This window comes from Scyliorhinus torazame, chromosome 7 (genome assembly GCF_047496885.1).
Source record: "Scyliorhinus torazame isolate Kashiwa2021f chromosome 7, sScyTor2.1, whole genome shotgun sequence".
Classification (NCBI taxonomy): Eukaryota; Metazoa; Chordata; class Chondrichthyes; order Carcharhiniformes; family Scyliorhinidae; genus Scyliorhinus; species Scyliorhinus torazame.
Window position 1 is genome coordinate 52,578,218 of NC_092713.1, and position 19,943 is coordinate 52,598,160.

The 19,943-nt window shown below is 48.7% G+C and overlaps 1 long non-coding RNA gene across 1 annotated transcript in view; it reads left to right on the plus strand.

The window, feature by feature from the left end:
- The window catches only part of LOC140426216 (uncharacterized), a 108,882-nt gene that overhangs the window by 84,195 nt on the left and 4,744 nt on the right, over positions 1–19,943 (plus strand). The window contains exon 2 of the long non-coding RNA XR_011948153.1: positions 14,409–14,538. This is a non-coding gene — a long non-coding RNA (uncharacterized lncRNA). The remainder of the gene's footprint in view (positions 1–14,408; positions 14,539–19,943) is intronic.

The following is a 19,943-nucleotide window of genomic DNA, read 5'->3' on the forward strand; positions in this document are numbered from 1 at the left end:
ACCCTCCACCATCTCAGAGACTATCACCTTGGTTGGTCAATTTAGTGAGGAGGCTTCTGGGACACTCACTGGTGCGCACCACACAGTCGTTCCGGTACAGCAGGTGGGGGTAGGAGCAGATGAGGGGCCGGACAGTCGGAGGGCATCTTGGCCCCAGCAACCAGCTGCTGCCCAGACAGGTCGGCTTACACCCGTGACCCATGGAGAGGCCTAGGGGCCATCAGGCACCCCGAGGGAGGAGGAGGTGCTGGCGCCCGTGCCGGTGGCTCCTGCAGGGGAGGTCCCGGAAAGGTGCGGCACCTCGGACTACCCCCCCTCCTGTCCCTGGTGCATCTGGTGGGCAGTGGGCAGACCAGGGCAGCACCACGCCACCCGGGACATCCGAGAAGCACCCGGGCCCATCCAGGCCGAGCTGTCCCTGGAGACGTGTGACAACGGGGACTCTCGTTGTAGGAAAGGAGTCACAGATGTCCGCCTCCACTCCTGCTGTACCATCTGAGGAACCACCTAGATGTAGTGTTAGGGCCCATAAGGCCAGAAAGCTCGACACCAGTTAAGTTGGCAAGAGTGCTGGGCACAGTTTAGTTATAGGGGCTAGGGCACAAAATGTATATACCTCTTCAAAATAAACACCTGTGAAAACCGTTGAAACCTGCCTCTGTGCTCTGTCTGATAGGTGTGAGGTGGGGCGGTGAATGCTGGTCACTGGGAGTGGGGGGGTGGTGGATGAGCGGGGCGGTGCCCAGTGGGTGCACTGTGCAACACCCCCCCACTAAAGTGTCCCATGCTCGCTGGCCCAGCCCATATTGTAGTGCGGCCTCCCATGCATGGCCAGCCCCCATGTCACGCCCATTGTCCCCCTCCCCTTCATCCTCCTCTTCTGATGTCCCCCTCCTTCTCCAGCACATCGCCCCTCTGCTGGGTTATATTGTGCAGGACGCAGCAGCCAACCACAACGCAGCCGACCCTGCTGGCCTCTGGGTCAGGCACGTTCCCCCCCGGTGGGTGACACCAGTTGAGTAGGGTGGCTGGGGACGGGGGTGGCACCCACCCATACGGCCGTTTACCCTGCGTTCACCCAGGAGCCCCAGGGTGGGTGGCCAACAAGATGGCCACCGTAATGTGGCTCTGTGCATTCCCCCTCCCCTTCCTTCCCCTCCCCGGACCTCGCAGGGTCCGGCGCAGAAAACACGCCTGATGTCCATTATGGGAGCTCGCAGTCCCCCCACGCCAACTCCTACCTCCTCTCGCAGCCGCCTCAGCCAGCATGCCAGTATCACGATTTTGTTATCGGTGGTTAGAACCATGCCGTCGGGAAATTGGCCCATCCGGGCCGCAGAATTGCTCAGGCCCCGGAGAATCAGTTGTCGGGGCATATAATGCATACAATGCGATGCTCCGGGCCGCGAGGCGGGCGCCACAATTTTTTCGTGTTGGGGGGTCCGGAGAATCCAAAATCGGCGGAAAACCGGAATCAAACCCGATTTCGGCATCGGAGCAGATCTCCGGCCGATCGCGTTTCGCGATTTCGGTGCAATGTCTTGGAGAATCCAGCCCTCTGTCCTTGTGAGCAGCTGTAGCGATAATCATGGCCGGCGCTGGGCGCCCAACAGAATGCCATGCTCCGGTGCCTCGCATCAATGTATTCTACTCTGCATGTACAGTAAATGCCGTTGGTATATCTTTAGCGGGCCTGACCTGGTATTCTCCGGGGCCTCCGCGATGCTCCGCCTCCTCCAGGAGGAATTACCGGTGGTGACTTTCACTTGTGGTTTCAAATATTGGGAAATAGGCATGTGGCTGCAGAGGGGTGAGAGAGTGTGGTGATGTGCATCAATGTAAATATATATTAGCTAGCTAGACACTAGAGGGAGCACCAGAAACATCACACACACACACTCAGCCAATAGATCAGTTAGATAGGAGACGATCAATGGACATTCACGATACACAAGGAGGTGACACGACCACAGGGGGGCATTACACCAACCTATATATAAAGGACACCACACACGTGATCTGCCTCTTTCCAGTGGAGACAGTCAGTGAGAGCATACACAGGGTTGACTCAATATTACACCCACCACGTGGATTGCAGCAACTGGTTAGTCAGTCTGGGCAGCTATAGTAGGATTAGCAGTAGTGTTGAACCCGAGTAATACAAGTGTAAATAGTTTAATAAACGTGTTGAAGTTATCTCCACGTCTGAACCTTCCTTTGTCAAGTGCACCACAAGGAAGCCGCTTATGTCACACCTACAACATAACAAATCAGAGAGGGGGTCCGAAAAGTGGCCAACATCACCATAGTGTGCTGACAGTTGTGCCACAGGCCAGGAGGCTTCGGCCAGGGCCAGTGGGAGTAGCGGGGTGCGGCCAGGAGGTGGGTCGTGGGGTCGGGGCAGCGAAGCAAGGAGCACCATTGCCGCAGTCTGCAAGGCAGCCATGCAGCTGTACACGCCGCTGACTTTCCACTATTAACTTAGTGCCATGGGTCGTATAGGTGTTTTCCCAGGCCACCCCAATGGTATCCTCTGGCCCCAGTCGACCCATCAACAGGATGAAGTCGCTCCAGCGCAGCCAGTGCTATCTTGTTTGCTGGGATGAGTGTGCTGAGAAGTGCAGTGCAGCATGTCAGCCTCCCGATTGCCAAACCTGATCCCCGCAAATCCAACGTTTTTCATTGGAATCGCTCATGTTCCACGTGGTGCCAGTGCTAACCCATTAATGGTTCCGGACTTTCTGCGGGTCTGCCGCCAGTTTTGCTGTCATAGCTGTCCATTGATTCTGTCCCAGCGTCAACACTTAGGGCTGGATTCTCCGCTTTTGAGGCGAGGTCAGGTCTTACAATGAAACAGTCGACGCCGCTCCCGCACTGATGCTCCGCCCGGCGAGGGGTTGCAGCCGCGCCACGTAAAACCCTTGGCATTCCCAACAGAAATGGCCGGCATATTGCCGGATCTGTGGCCGCACATGCGCACGGCGACGACCTGCAGCGGTCGCACCGTACAACATGGCGCCGGCCGCTCGCAGACCCAGCCTGCCAGATAGTGCCCTCCTGTAACCCCCCTCTCGACCCCCCACCTGTGCCCCCAGCCCCTGCTGAAGCCTCCCCGTCCAGCGGAATGGCTCCCCCACCCCTTGACTGTGGCGGCGCTGGACACAGTCCGCAGCTGCCACGCGAGGTTGACGATAACAAGTGATCCATGCCGTCGGGCAGTTTCATCGTGGGCGGAGCATCATGGGAGGGCCTTCAGGTGATGTCCTGAGGCCATCCCAACGGCGTGCGGCGTACTCACCGGCGACGCCGTTTTGCAGGGGGCACAATTTCCGAAAACAAGCGCCGCCCCCGATTTCTGCGACAAAAGGGGTTCTCTGCCTAATCGCCGAATGCGATTTTGCCGTCGGCAAGCGGAGAATCCCGCCCTTAGTCTCTGAAACGGAGAATCCGGCCGTAGGTGTTTGCCTTGGGGACGACTGGTAGAAGATTTGGGCCTTGATAATGTTGAGCGAGAGACCAACCCTTTTGTATGCAAAGTTGAAGAGGTTGAGGAAAATGTAAGTTTTACTTCCTCCTCAGATGAAAATGGTGATATACTCTTTCCCATGGCTCACGTAGGAACAGAGCAGCCAACAAATGGTCATTAAAACTGGAACACTTAAACACTCACAGTGGAAGAGGACCAAGAGGAATACGCCCAATGGTACTTAAGGAAATAATCGTATCAGCAGAGGGAGCTGTGGTGAATCATTTCTGCAATTCACTGACTCTGAACGCTAGTGGCTAAGGCTTTGGATTGAAATTATACTGGGAAAGCCATTGGACATTTATCTGTCATATTAATTCTTCCTTACCTTACTCAGATACATGAAACTATTTAAAATAATAGAGGTGACAATGCACAGAGCAATTATTGAAAGGTTTTTGATTCAGAAAGTAAGTGGAATTTGATTTGGAGATATTTTCCAGCAGGAACCAATTCTGGTGAGATGCCGAATACGGCATGAGGCTGTGATGATTTAACCAATGGTGTAATTTGTCAATTAACATCCAGCCTGGAGCGGGCAAGAACAGGGTGCAGAGTGGGTGCTTGCAGGGAAGATTGGCAGATCTTGGTCTCTGGCCAACTTTCAGATGGGGGATTTGAATGGTGAATCGGGAAGGCCCTGACTTTGCCCTTAGATCCCATAATTCCCACCAGCTGCCTGGCAGCAAGATGGTGGTGGTTTTGCTGCTCAGACCCCATGATGCTCGATCAATAACTCCTGAAGCGAGATGGGAGACAATTGAAGGCTTTATTGTACTAGATGTTTCCCCCAGCAGCGCAGGTACAGAATGCAGCTGCTGGGGAGACACAGGCTCTTATACTCCGCCTTACTGGGCAGAACCAGCAGGCAGGCTTCACCAATGCAATAGCAGTCTCAGGTACCTCCCACACCAATGGTCTTACAGCATTATTCAGGGTACCGTAATACCCCTAATACCGACCTAATAACACACTCCAGTTAAAATGTCATTGGGATCCAACTGATGTAATAGGATCTGAACTTGTACAAATTCATCATGCTCCCAGTTGCTTTAAGACAGGTTCTCATGTGTCTGTAGTACAGTGTATCTAAATATCAGAGACTGTTGGAAAGGGTTGACTCCCAAGCAGGTAAGTAAGCTACTTGTTTTTAACTGCCCATTCTCCCAGCATGCACTGCTGTAAAATCAACTCCTGTATTCTTAAAGTCTCTTGAAAAACAGTGAGATATTTTTCCACAACTCTATCTGAATAGTGCAAGCACCAGAAAGTGGTGTAAAATCTAGCAAGTCAGGGATGGACATATGGACACGAGAGTGGGATGGTGCGGTAGCACAGTGGTTAGCACTGTTGCTTCACTGCTCCAGGGTCCCAGGTTCGATTCCTGGCTTGGGTCACTGTCTGTGCGGAGTCTGCACTTTCTTCCCGTATATACGTGGGTTTCCTCCAGGTGCTCCGGTTTCCTCCCACACGTCCCGAAAGATGTGCTGTTAGGTGAATTGGACAGTCTGAATTCTCCCTCTGTGTACCCGAACAGGTGCCGGAATGTGGCGACTAGGGGATTTTCACAGTAACTTCATTGCAGTGTTAATGTAAGCCTACCGGTGACAATAATAAAGATTATTAGATTCCGTCCTTGGTCTGCTGCAATGTTCCAGTGAAGTCCAATGCAAATTGGGGGAACAGCATCTCATCTACCAATTAGGCACGTAACAGCCTTCTGGGCTTAACATTGAGTTAATGACTTCAGACTGTTAACTCTCTCCTCCAACTTCCCCCCCATTTTTATTTCTATCGATTTATTTTCATTTCTTCACTTGATTCCTTTTTCCATCCCTCTTTTCATCCAGCTTTCCATCTTGCTTTTCCCTCCCCACTGTCTCTCCTTCCCCACCCCACCTCTCTAGGGCCATCTGTTCCCTGTTCCAGGTTGTCCCTTGACACACTGCTTACCTCTGTTCTGCCATTAATACATTCTGATCTCTTAATGTGCCACTATTAGTCCCCTTCTTAGCCACGATCAGCACCATTTACATTCCCTTTGTCTTTTTGTCCATATCACCTTTGTCAATCTCTCCTGAGTCTCCACCAATCACTGGCCCACTATCCAGCCTCACTGCTCCAAACCCCACCTTCCACAGCAGTATAAATCTCTTCCATTTTCCAGTTCTCTCCAGCTCTGATGAAGAGTCATTCAGTCTTGGAAGTTTATTCTGTTCTCTCTGCACAGATGTTGTTAGACCCTCTGAAATCTTCCAGCATTTTCTTTTTTTTGTTTCAGATTCCAGCACCCCAGGAATTTGCTTTTATCTATCCGAATGAAAATGGAACTGCGAGAAACGGGTGTGTGTATACAGTAATATGGCAGAACAGCCCTCCTTGGACTATTATAAATGAATAATTAGAGATTAGGGCCATTGAACCCATGAATATTGGTGATTATTAACCCACATTAGTTAATTGATAAGTTTGTTGATAATAATGTGTGAATACCAGATTCAGAATCAGAGTTACCTCAGCTTCGTCCATCTACAAGCAAATTAGGTGCTCAGCAAGGACAGGGTAATGTTAAAGATTTTAATAGTGAGACAAAGGCAGAATTTGGGGAGGCGGAGGAGCGGCATGTTCATTGTTTTCTCTCTGCTGTGTTGTCTTGCTTGTAGCAAGGAAGAAGGCAGATGGCCCTGACTAGGTGCTCAGTGAACAATTAAAGGCTTCTTCCTGCCTTTGCTTGCATTTTATCAGCAATGGATGGACCCTCTGCCAAGGGGGGAAACCACCAGATAAATCCTGACACCTTCCCATTGGGTCAGGGTGAGGGGAAACCCCTCTACTCAGGCTGTCACTTGCCCATGAAGAGGCCCCCTGGTGGCACTGGCCACCTTCACGTTGACAGCACTGCCTGCCTGCCATCACCAATCCTCCACTCCCCTCCTCACCCGATGTGGCCTGCCTACTGGCCCCAGAACCCCATGATGCCACTTAACCTGGTTTGGATGGACAACATCCTTCCATTGCATCCCCTTCTTCCATTCAATTGAAGGCCTTCTCCTTGTTGATATGAATGCTCTTCTATTGCTTCTCACAGTCCCATTCTCAATCTTGACAAGATACGAACTCAGACTTTCTGTCTTTTCCAATACTTGGCCTTTTGTATTGTGGACTCTAACTCAGAATTATTCACTTGGTTGCAGCTCTGGTAACTCCAGGGGCTGGTTTAGCTCAGTGGGCTAGACAGCTGGTTTGTGATGCATAACAAGGCCAACAGCGTGGGTTCAATTCCCATACCAGCTTACCCGAACAGCCGCCGGAATGTGGCGACTAGGGGCTTTTCACAGTAACTTCATACTTGTGACAATAAAAGGTTATTATTAACTCATAGACTCTATGGCAGTGAGAGTAATTTTTTTCATCTGATTTGCGCGATACTCATCCTCCTTCTACTGTTTCATCGTCAGAGACATGGCATGAGTGTAAATGGAAGACAGGAAGTTAAGTGCATAGTCTTCTTCCCATTAGTGCTCTGTCAGAGCTAACCCATTCTGAAGTGATTTGGAATGGTAGCTCAACAGTGCTAAATTGAGATTATCGTTCTATTTCAACAAAGCTTTGACCATTTTTACGCCTTCCTCAGCCTCATTATTTCTGAGCGGGCTGGTTGTGTGGACAAATCCAGTCTTCTGTAAATTTCTTGAACCCTTCATTCGCAATCTGCAGACCATTGTCTGAAATAACAACATCTGGAATACTACATGTGCCAAAATTCTATTTTAGTGAATTGGTGACCGCACTGAGGCTATTCCAAGAAGATGTTTACCCTCAATCCATCTGAAGTAATATGAGGAATGTAGAAATTTCCCTTGAAGTCAAAAAGTCCTTTCAAAGATTTGTTTTTTATTCATTCATGGGATAAGGGCATCGTTGGCTGGGCCATCCCTAATTGCTCTTGGACCAAAATGGCTTGCTAGTCCATTTCAGAGGTCATTTCAGAGTCAAGCACATTGCTGTGGATCTGGAGTCACATGTAGGCCAGACCAGGTAAGGATGGCAAACTTCCTTCCCTCAACAACATTAGTGATTGTTTACAACAATCGACAATGGTTTCATCGACATCTTTAAGCTTTTAATTCCAGATTTATTTTTTGCTGAAATCAAATTTCATCATCTGCCGGGATTTGAACCCGTGCCCCAGAGCATTACCCTGTGCCTCTGGATTACTAGTTCAATGACAATACCAGAGTCTAAATGGAAATGATGATACTATCAAAGGTTTCACCTGCTCTTGGCAACGGATTGCTCAAAATTATTACTGCTAGTGATTTTGAAATTCTTGAGGCCAATTGAATTTTGAGCCCAACAGGACATTGTAATATCCAGGTGACCCTGGTATATTCCTTGAAGGATTTTGAGTCTGAGGATACTTGGTATAGCAAAAAACAAAGAAAAGTACAGCATAGGAACAAGCCCTTCGGCCCTCCAAGCCTGCGCCGACCATGCTGCCCGTCTAAACTAAAATCTTCTAAACTTCCAGGGTCCGTATCCCTCTATTCCCATCCTATTCATGTATTTGTCAAGATAAACATCACTATCGTCACTGCTTCCACCACCTCCTCCGGCGGCGAGTTCCAGGCACCCATTACCCTCTGTGTAAAAAACTTGCCTCGTACATCTCCTCTAAACATTGCCCCTCGCACCTTAAACCTATGCCCCCTAGTATTGACCCCTCTACCCTGGGAAAAAAATCTCTGACTATCCACTCTGTCTATGCCCCTCATAATTTTGTAGACCTCTATCAGGTTGCCCCTCAACCTCCTTCATTCCAGTGAGAACAAACCAAGTTTATTCAACCTCTTCTCATAGCGAATGCCCTCCATACCAGGCAACATCCTGGTAAATCTCTTCTGCACCCTCTCTAAAGCCGCCACATCCTTCTGGTAGTGTGACGACCAGAATTGAACACTATACTCCAAGTGTGGCCTAACTAAGGTTCTGTACAGCTGCAACATGTCTTGCCAATTTTTATACTCAATGCCCCGACCAATGAAGGCAAGCATGCCATATGCCTACTTGACTACCTTCTCCACCTGTGTTGCCCCTTTCAGTCACCTATGGACCTGTACACCTAGATCTCTCTGACTGTCAATACTCACCTTCTTCGCAGATTAATAAATTGTCCGCTGTACTGAGGTATTTGTGTTGCTTGAAGTACTGTTTTAGGGTGAGATTGTTCGGAATATATTCTGGCCATCTATGTTTTTCAGTATTCTCCGACTCTAGCATTTCTGTGTTTGGCATATTTTGTTCAGTCTCCAAGTGGTTGCTCCACTCTAATGGGGCAGCTGTCATTGAGGTGAACAATGAAAGCCGTTCCTTTGCCACTGATCACAAAATCTGTGTGAATAAGTTTGCACTGGTAAAGTTAGCAAAGCCTCTCTTTACACCTTAATTGAATTGTTTGCGATTAAGTTGCTTCAACACCATTAAGCTATTTCAGCATTGCTCAGAGTCAAGGCAAGATAATGAAGATAACAAAAATTAGGAAAATAAAGATGATGGACAAAAAACCCTCTTGTCATTATATAGTAGATGTAGCTCTATATTATGAATATACGTAGCCGAACACTCATTGTTGTCTTGATGCATATTTTGTTTCTACTAAATATCCTCCTGGTTTTAATAATAATAAATGTTATTATTGTCACAAGTAGGCTTACATTAACACAGCAATGACGTTACTGTGAAAGTTCGCTAGTCGCCACACTCCGGCGCCTGTTCGGGGACAGTGAGGGTGAATTCAGAATGTCCAATTCACCTAACAGCACGTCTTTCGGAACTTGTGGGAGGAAACCGGAGCACCCGGAGGAAACCCACGCAGGCACAGGGAGAATGTCGGGAATTGAACCTGGGTCCCTGGGCGCTGTGAAGCAACAATGCTAACCACTGTGCTACCGTGCCGTCCACATCACTATATCTGGTTTTACAGATATTAAAATACCTTTGTGGCAATTGTGAACTCTGATGCAGCTCTCTGCTTTGCACATAACTGAGTTTAAGGCACTGTTATTGCTGCTGCAATCTGTCAGTGTCATTTAAAGATCAGTGTGTGATTGTAAAGATGTCCCATTGGTTTTCTGCAACGATAAACAAGGATATGGGGGTAAAAGTGCAAAAGACCAGAAGGACAGATAGTAAAAGTGAGTAAATGTTAGGTGCCAAGCTGATTGAAGGTTGACAGAACTGTGAGAAGAGCCTTGGTGGAGATTCAGAGTGGGTGCTACCTGAAGAGGAAATACAAATTAATGACCCAGATCGTCCAGTCACTGGGTGGACACTGTAATGTTCTTGTCGGAAGACTGATTTATATTACAAGAACCCTTGCAGCTAAAGCTATAAACGATTTATTAACATGTGGGTAAACCATATACAAACAAATAAGATCAAGCACAAGTAATCTCGCTCCAGCTTCCTCCAGCGAGTCTGAGGGGTCACCTGACTCTAACATTCACTTATATACTAATAAGACTCCTAGTGGTCAGTCGGTGAATTACAACACAATCATGATCTCCCTACAGACACAAAGACTCGGCAAGAATTGGCTGGGGAGTTTCAACTTCCAATGTGCAATTCCCCTGTGTTCAGAACTATCCAAGGAAGTCTGGGATAGAGTTGGAGACTTTGGAGGATTCCAACTTACTTATCTGGATCAATATCCAGGAAATGTCAGAGTGGAAGATCATGTCTAACCCTTGGGCAACTATACAACTTAGCCTCTGACTTCCCACTGATCTCCCCTTTGTCTTCCCCTGACCCTCTGACCCACCGACACTCCCATGCTCTGTATCTGCCCAGCCCTCTAACTCCCTCCACTGACCCAATCTTACCTGACCTCACAACGTTCCCCACACTGCCACCATATTCATCTTGCCACCCCACTACACAGCTGTCGCCCTACTACTCTGCCACCTATTACGCTACCAAACTGTCACTCCATTAACTTCCCTACTTACACCACTCACAATCATTAACTATCACCTGGAAAAGCTATTTAATTGTCCCAAAGCTTTTCAGTGTGTTAGTGAGTGGAGACTTATCAAAATACTACAGTTATTGGGTTGTGGCTTTGCTTCCCCTGATGATCCTGCACTGCAGAGGAGGATTCCCATAAAAGTTATGCTCCACATTTCTGATGAGGCCCGGTGCAGTAGTTTATGCCATAAATACAGATCTGCACCTTAGTGTAAAAAAATAGAGGAGTGGGATTCTGATGGATTAAAAGATTTTCCCCAATCAGTGAGGTATCACTGTCTCAACCTATAATAAACTATAAGGAGGAAAAATTCAGATTATCGACAGACATTTCAAACCCCTTTGGAGCGATCCTCTGGCCACGCTACGCCGGAAAAGTAGCTCGCCGTGGCGCACTGCAGCTGGTGAAAGCCGGGAGACACTGCTCCCAGGATCTACCCGGCTGGCAATGCCTTGTGAGACTCAACGCAACCTCACGAGATGTTGCAAGGTGAATCCCACCAACAATGGGAGGGATCACTTTTTTGGCAGAGCTCCATATTTGAGGGATGCAGTAAACCTTACTCTAATGTGTAGATTGCCGAGGTACCTGAGGCTTTGGGATTGAATCCCTTTGCCTCGGGGACCTCGGGCGAGCGCTGTTTGGTACTGGTCCCCACAAACAGGGACCAGATGGAAAGGCACTTTGTGGTGTCTCCAAGGGAATCGGAGACCCTTAGCTGCATGCTCTTTGAGCAGGATGGTGCCCTGGCACTGCTAGTGCCATCTAGGCACCCTGGCAGTGCCTGCCTGGCATGCTGGGAGTGCTATCTGGGTGCCAGCCTGACACTGCCTGGGGTGGTATTGCCAGCTGGAAGGAGTGGTGCCAGGTTGGCACTGCCAAACTGGCATTTTGTACACGTGCACTATCAGCCCGGGGTTGCTCGGTGTGAGTGTTGGGGGGTGCAGAGTGTGTGGGGGACCCTCCCATATTGTATTTGGGCTGGGGGGGAAGTCGGAGGTTCTTTGGTGGTCCACCAGCGAGCGGAGCTCCCCATTGTAAAAAACGGGGCTATGTGCTGGCTCGACCGTGCATTCTCCGTTCAGGCCCCTTATTCAAAGCAAGTTGCGTTGAATAGACATGTGTTTTTCGTCACTGCGAGTGCCGGGAAACTGCTCGGGGACTTTGTTCCCTTTTGGGAAGATTGCACCCCTTATCTATTTGAAAGAGGCTGGACAAGTGTGTATTAACTGGACATATCTGAAATCGAACAATAACATCTAAAGGAACAGAGGAAATTGTTGTTGCTTTCATTACTAAATGTCCATGAGAAACAATTCCCTTTGCACATTGATATTAGTTTTGGAAATGCATTGTAGCTTCAAACTTTGGTCTTTGTTTGCATGTTTAAGAAAGCACTTTAGAATAAATGGTGAACACTTTTGACATAGAAGATCTGTGAGGAGTTATCTAGTTGAACAACCTAAAGAAACTTAATTAACATCCAAAATCCTGAAAGGCTATATTTGAAATAGGTTGTTCTATATCCTTTAGTGTTAATTCAGTGCACTCAAAGTTTTGGCACTAATCTCCTCTACAACCTCATCAGCACTCACTGCTAGCGGAATAATTTTTTAAAAATCTAAATATTGATGGAATTTATTTTTAAAACATTCTTGTGAATGTTGATTTTGACACTTGCTGCGAGTCCAGATGGCGATCACTGCCTGGAGGATTTTCATTGCTTTGCATTGTGATAGGGATAAGAAATAAGGTGCAAAATATTTGGAACCCGTGTTTCAAGCAAACGGACTGCACTAAAGTTATAAAGCAGCGATCTTTTATTCCACTAGCATCAAATCTTGATAAACAATGGTAAAGCTTGACTTGGATGAAAGAACTATTTACTGTTTAAAAATAAATTGAGAGTACCCAATTATTTTTTTCCAATTAAGGGGCTATTTAGCGTGGCCAATCCACCTACTCTGCTCATCTTTGGGTTGTGGGGGTGTGACCCACGCAGATACGGGGAGAATGTCCAAACTCTACACGGACAGTGACCCAGGGCCGGGATTTGAACCTGGGTCCTCAGCACCATGAGGCAGTAGTGCTAACCACTGCGCCACAGTGACCACATGGCTCAGATTACCCGGTCTCCCAGACACAAAGTGGATCTCCCTCCTCTCATGGCTGCTCAAACTCAGGGGTGCTGTTCAGGCGGTTTGATTTCAATAAGCAACATTGTCCTTCAAATAGTTAACTGGTGGATTAGTCAGTCTAAAAAAAATGTACATTGGCAAAATTGACTTAAGTGTGGACAGCTTAGTATTTCTGAACACGTTTCAAGGCAGAATCCACCAAATCTGTCATTCCTCCCAGCATTGCTATATGAAATATATATGATCACGGTGTTCTGCTGGAATTGCCTAGTTGTTTCTAATTAGAGGAAGTCTGGAACTTTTTTCTCAAGAGGCGGACATTAATGATTCAAACACAGCACATTCAGCACTGGTTAAAATAATTTCCAGTGGCATACAGCAGTGAAGCATAGAGCAGACTAAATATTCCCAACAGTATACCTTCCAGCTGCTGCCTGTAAAATTCCCAGGCATAATTAGAATCTCTGCTGCTTCCTGTCATAAACGAGTCAATTTAGCAAAACATGTCGAGCTTTCGAGCACAGAAGAAAACAACCGATTTAATGACTCTTTAACACAGTTACATTGACAAAGCATGTTTTCTTAATAGGTGTTTGTCTTTTATTTGTGTTGGATTTAATGGGTCAGAATGTTCTCCTGGATTGATATTGTAACTAGACATTACAAAGTGCGAGATGCAGGCATCACACAGTGCTTGCTTGTTCCTGTGTTTTACCGTTTGAAACTGTTTGTGAGACGATGTTTGGGAGCAGACATTTTGGTCAGCTGCTGGCTCCAGTGATTGCCTCTATCTTCACACCAGAATTTTATGAATGAAAATACGGAAAAAGTAAAGGGAGGTGAAATATTTACAGTGTTCAATGTTACCCAGTAAGGGAATCCGTAAAAGGTAGCTGATTCCCAACTGCAGCTGACAGAAAACTCAAGAACAAAGTGGAAATACACTGACAGGGCACCAGAGTTTCATTTATAACATTTAGAATTCTGAGGAATTTCAGTGGAATTTTCATTACTTTACAGATACACTGTAGTTCTGGGTTTGTGGTTTCCAAATGGTAAAAATAATGAATGCAGCACATTAAGTCACATAAATTTCTCTCATGCCTCATGCATTACACTACTTGATCGCTTTATTTGACTTATCAAATACATGTAATGTATGGAGGAGCTTCTAACCATTGACGCCTTATCTGCATTAAATAAACCACAGTGAGGCATTTCCCAAAATGAATAACATTATTGTGCAGTCTGATGGGCTGATTGGATCAAGAGTGACACAGGTAGAAAGAACACAGTGGAGCCACGATATGGGAGATATTGGAGAGGCAATCTTAGGGTAGGAAACTGCATGTGCAGGAACTAATTTCCTAGTGTGGTCGCCTGTATCTGACACCCACCATGACCAAGAAAGTGCCTGGTGTTCCCACCAAAACTTGGGTCACTTGAAGATGGTAATCAGAGACTAACAAAGACTGAACAAGATTGGGCAGAGCATGCTATCATCAATGATTCCTGGGTCAACAATGACTCAATCAAGAGGCTGTAGAGCAGCTAAGATTCAATATTATCTTTTTTATGGCACCAGGAGGAGCACAACTCCATAATAGTCTAAAATAAACAGGAGAAGGTTGTAGATAGTTGCTGGCATGCCCTCTAGCACCGTTCTCCAACCCTCACCTCTCCCTCAACAACCTAACCTCTTCTTCTCTCCTCACAGGACTTACTCCAAGTCGGTTCCACACTGGAGTTGATCAGATTTTCTAGAGTTCCAGCATCAAATTACCTCAGAATGCCCGGGTCACAAAAAGCTAACATTTAATGGAATAAGCAAATTAAGAAGGCAAAAGGTATGTTGGTCTTTATTACAAAGAGATTGGAGTATATAAGTACTCTGACTGCCATTATATAGAACCTTGGTGAGGCTACACCTGGAGCACAGTGTACAGTCTCCTTAAAACAACAACAATGACATATTTATGGAGCACATTTAACATAATAATGTTTTTTTTTAAATTTAGAGTACCCAATTATTTTTATCCAATTGAGGGGTAATTTAGTGTGGCCCATCCACCTAGCCTGCACATCTTTAGGTTGTGGGGGGCGAAACCCACGCAAACACAGGGTGAATGTACAAACTTCACATGGACAGTGACCCAGAGCCGGGATCGAACCTCGGCATAATAACATTTTAAGGCATTTTAAGGAGAATTATAAAGCAAAATATGTCATTGAATCACATGAGAAATTAAGGGTGGGATTCTCTGTTCTGGAGTCCAAGTCCTCCCGCTAGGGAAGAGCCAGCACTGGTCCCCGCATGTGTTAGGTGCGTCGCCCAGGTGCTATCACACCTCTGCCATGAAAATTTACCTTCCCTTCCTGGTCTCGCTCTGCCATTTTGAATTCGCCCCACAATCCCAGTGCCCAGCGGGCACAACATCTCCCTCCCACTGACAAGGGGATGACCCCAACCCATCAGCAAGGAGGGGCATTCTCCCCCAAAAATGGGAATAATGGGTCACCACACCACACATGCATGAGGGTGACCTGACCCACCCAACCCACTCAGAACACCCCCTCAGCCCCTCTTTTCAGCCACACAACCCTCACCCCCCAGGAGCCCCCCTTTAATCTCATCCACCTGGCATTGCCAATGGTACACTGCCCATGGCCCAATGACATTGACACTCTGGCAGTGACACCCGAGGCTGGGGCGATTGGTGCCACGTATGGGGTCAAGGAGGAGAGTGCATTGCTCCCATGCCCCTCTGTTGCTGCTAGACTGCAGAGAGAGGGTCACCCAAGGGTGCTGGTGTTTAGGTCAGCTCAGGCTGTGAGTAAGGGTTGGACCCCTGGACTCTCCCCTGAGATGGGAATCCAGTGTCTGGACTGCCCTTTCCAGCCCTGGGCAAACGGAAGAATCACTATTGGCATGGTGATCTCAAGCAGCTCTCTCTTCAAATTCCTCATCCTGGCCTGATCTGTTTAAATGCTGAAGTGGCCTTCTCACTTTGAACTGCTCTGCCTGACAGCTGATGAGCAGATCACACAGTTCATTGAAGATTCCAGTCAAGAGCATTTTCCTTTTCCTGACACCTGCTCCCTCAGTCTTCCTAAAAAGCCCATGGCATTTCAATAGCCGGAAATCCCCTGATCGCCTTTGAAATGGCAAGCATTCATTCAATTTTGCAGTCTGTACCTTTAACTAACCTTTGATTGACAACTTAATAGTTGCAACACAGCTGCCAGAAAGTTTATTTATTTATTTTCCCTTCACACATGAATGCACATGAAGTGCACCCTGTGGTAGTCACCACTGTTGTATTGTATATACTGCATACGAGGGTATTACGGTAAGGCCCCTGTACTACAGGTACGGGGGTAGATCCCTGCCTGCTGGCACCGCCCAGTAGGCAGAGTATAAATGTGTGGGCTCTCTGAGCTGCAGCATTTCAGCAGCAGCTGCGGGAGGCTCCACATCTCTGGTAATAAAGCCTTGATTACTCTCTACTCTCGGGAGCACTGAGGATCTCCTGCCTTCTGGACTCCGGGAGCACTGAGAGCTTCATCCACCCCGATACGGTAAGGCGCTGCTCCCTCACGGTACACCCCATCAACCAGAGAATCTCCCTGGCCTCCGGATCCCACTCCGTGGCGATCCGGGGGTATTGCACCGTCACCCTCACCGTCCAGGGCGTAGAGTTCAGCGGCTTCCGGCTCTATGTCGTTCCCAACCTCTGCGCTGCCTTGCTACTCGGCCTGGACGTCCAGTGCAACCTCCAGAGCCTAACCCTGAAATTTGGCGGGTCCCTACAACCCCTTACTGTATGCGGCCTCATGACCCTTAAGTTCGACCCGCCTTCTCTGTTTGCAAACCTCACCCCGGATTGCAAACCCGTCGCCATCAGGAGCAGATGGTGCAGTGCCCAGGACAGGACCTTCATCAGGTCTGAGGTCCAGCGGCTGCTGCAGGAAGGTATTATCGAGGCCACCAACAGCCCCTGGAGAGCCCAAGTGGTAGTGGTGAAAACCTAGGAGAAAAACAGGATGGTCGTTGACTACAGTCAGACCATCAATCGGTACACGCAGCTCGACGCTTACCCCCTCCCACGCATATCTGATATGGTCAATCAGATTACACAGTACCGGGTCTTCTCGACAGTGGACCTGAAATCTGCCTACCACCAGCTCCCCATTCGCAAGGCGGACCGCCAGTACACCGCGTTTGAAGCGGACGGCCGCCTTTACCACTTCCTTAGTGTTCCCTTCGGCGTCACTAACGGGTTCTCGGTCTTCCAACGGGAGATGGACCGAATGGTTGACCGATAAGGACTGCGGGCCACTTTCCCGTACCTGGATAACGTCACCATCTGTGGCCATGACCTGCAGGACCACGACGCTGACCTTTTCAAATTCCTTTACACCGCCAAACTCCTCAACCTAACCTACAACAAGGAGAAGTGCGTGTTCAGCACAAACCGATTAGCCATCCTCGGCTATGTGGTTCAGAACGGAGTTCTAGGGCCCGACCCCGATCGCATGCGCCCCCTCATGGAACTCCCCCTTCCCCACTGCCCCAAGGCCCTCAAACAATGGCCGGGGTTCTTCTCGTACTATGCCCAGTGGGTCCCTAACTATGCGGACAAGGCCCGCCCACTCATCCACTCCACAGTTTTTCCCCTGACAGCCGAGGCTCACCAGGCCTTCAACCGTATCAAGGCCGAAATCGCCAAGGCTGTGATGCACGCGGTCGACGAGACGCACCCCTTCAAGTCAAGAGCGATGCATCAGACGTAGCTCTGGCTGCTACCCTCAACCAGGCAGGCAGGCCCTTGGCAATCTTTTCCTGCACACTCCATGCCTCTGAAATTCGGCAGTCCTCTGTCGAAAAGGGGCCCAAGCCAGTGTTGGAGGCATTACCTGGCCGGCAGGAGATTCACTCTCCTCACTGACCAACGGTCGGTTGCCTTCACGTTTAATAACACACAGCGGGCCAAGATCAAAAACGATAAAATCTTGAGGTGGAGGATCGCGCTCTCCACCTACAACTACTAGATTTTGTATCGCCCCGGTAAGCTCAACGAGCCCCCCTGATGCCCTATCCCGAGGTACATGTGCCAGCGCACAAGTGGACCGACTCCGGACCCTGCGCGATGATCTCTGTCACCCGCTTTTATCACTTCATAAAGGCCCGCAATCTGCCCTACTCCATCGAGGAAGTCAGGGCTATCACCAGAGACTGCCAGGTCTGCGCGGAGTGTAAACCACACTTCTACCGGCCAGACGGCGCATGCCTGGTGTCAGCCACCCGCCCCTTTGAACGCCTCAGCGTGGACTTCAAAGTGCCCCTCCCCTCCACCGACCGCAACACGTACTTTCTTAATGTGGTCGACGAATATTCAAGATTCCCCTTCGCCATCCCATGCCCCGATATGGCGTCTGCCACCGTCATCAAAGCCCTCAACACCATCTTGGCTCTGTTCAGTTTCCATGTCTACGTCCACAGCAACCGGGGATCCTCATTTATGAGCGATGAGCTGCGCCAGTACCTGCTCAACAGGGGCATTGCCTCGAGCAGGACGACCAGCTACAACCCCCCGGGGAAACGGGCAGGTGGAGCGGGAGAATGGGACGGTCTGGAAGGCCGTCCAGCTGGCCCTACCTAGTCCAGAAATCCCCCGACCTCCCACTGGCAGGAGGTCCTCCCCGACGCCCTTCACTCCATTCGGTCGCTCCTGTGCACTGCTACTAACGAAACTTCCCATGAACGTCTCTTTGCCTTCCCCAGGAAGTCCACCTCCGGGGTTTTTTCCCCCAACATGGCTGGCAGCTCCAGGACCAGTTCTCCTTCCCAAGCACGTGTGGCTCCACAAGGCGGACCCGTTGGTTGAGAGGCTACAGCTACTCCACGTGAACCCACAGTATGCCTACGTAGCGTACCCCGACAGCCGCCAAGACATAGTCTCCCTCAGGGACCTGGCACCAGCTGGGTCGCCACCCCCCCCCCCTCTGCCCTGGCACCACCCTCCCTCCCCCCGGCACACCCCACCACAGCCCCCGCTCCAGGATGATCTGTCCTCCCCTTGGTCCCACCCGGGGATGAAGATGAGGCCGAACCGATGCCTGAATCGCCACCAGAACTGTGGCACTCGCAATGACGGATCAAGGCGCCCAATCGTCTAAATTTGTAACCTCTTTCTTAAATTTTAAACAACCTGTTTGTAAATAGTTTTCCACCACCCCCGCTGGACTCTTTTTTAACAGGAGGTGAATGTGGTCGTCACCACTGTTGTATATACTGCATACGAGGGTATTACGGTAAGGCTCCTGTACTACAGGTACGGGGGTAGATCCCTGCCTGCTGGCTCCGCCCAGTAGGCGGAGTATAAATGTGTGTGCTCACTGAGCCGCAGCCATTTCGGCAGCAGCTGCGGGAGGCTCCACATCTCTGCGTAATAAAGCCTCAATTACTCTCTACTCTCGTCTCGTCGTAATTGATAGTGCATCACCCCCCCCATTGATACTAACCACAATGTTTATAAACATTATTGTTATGATTATCACCACATCAAAGCAGCTGTAAATGGCAATCAGCAAATTCTTGAGCTAAACCCATTCACCCTTGGTGTTATTGTGGACATTGTGCACTGCATAACGGCATATTTGCTACTTTGCTTCTGGCTTTATCTTTTTCATTGATGGCCTTCCCTTGTTCAGCACCTCTGTCCAGCTGAGCACAGCTTGGAGAGGCCTGCACCCTCCAATGCCATTCTAGCTGTTCCTACCACCATTCTTTGCAACTCACAAGGTGTCATCTCATCTGTCTCTCCTAAAGGGCCCAACAAAGGGCTAATGTCTGCACTGGTGCCATGGTCACCCGTGTCATGTGAAGGTGCACTTTCAGAAACAATCAACTCCTCCAAGGAAATAGTTATGTGCTGCAGTTATTTGCATGCTGGCCCTGGAGGAGTGAAGAGATGGATATGATTAAATAAGAGAAATATAGAAATGTTGCTATTCAGCATGATTAAGATGGCCATATTCCTCTCGGTGTTGGTATCAAATCAGCATGACTGAGTCTTGTTTGAAGCTGTAAGTCAGAGATATTCAGTTACTACACAGCAGTGAAATCTGTCTCTCCATGTCTGATAATCAGGGACACTGATATTCCAGTTATCTATGTAGTCTCCTCCTCTGGAGATGTACTTTTTGGATTACCATCTCTGGTCCTCACCCTGACCTTTGCTCTCTGTTC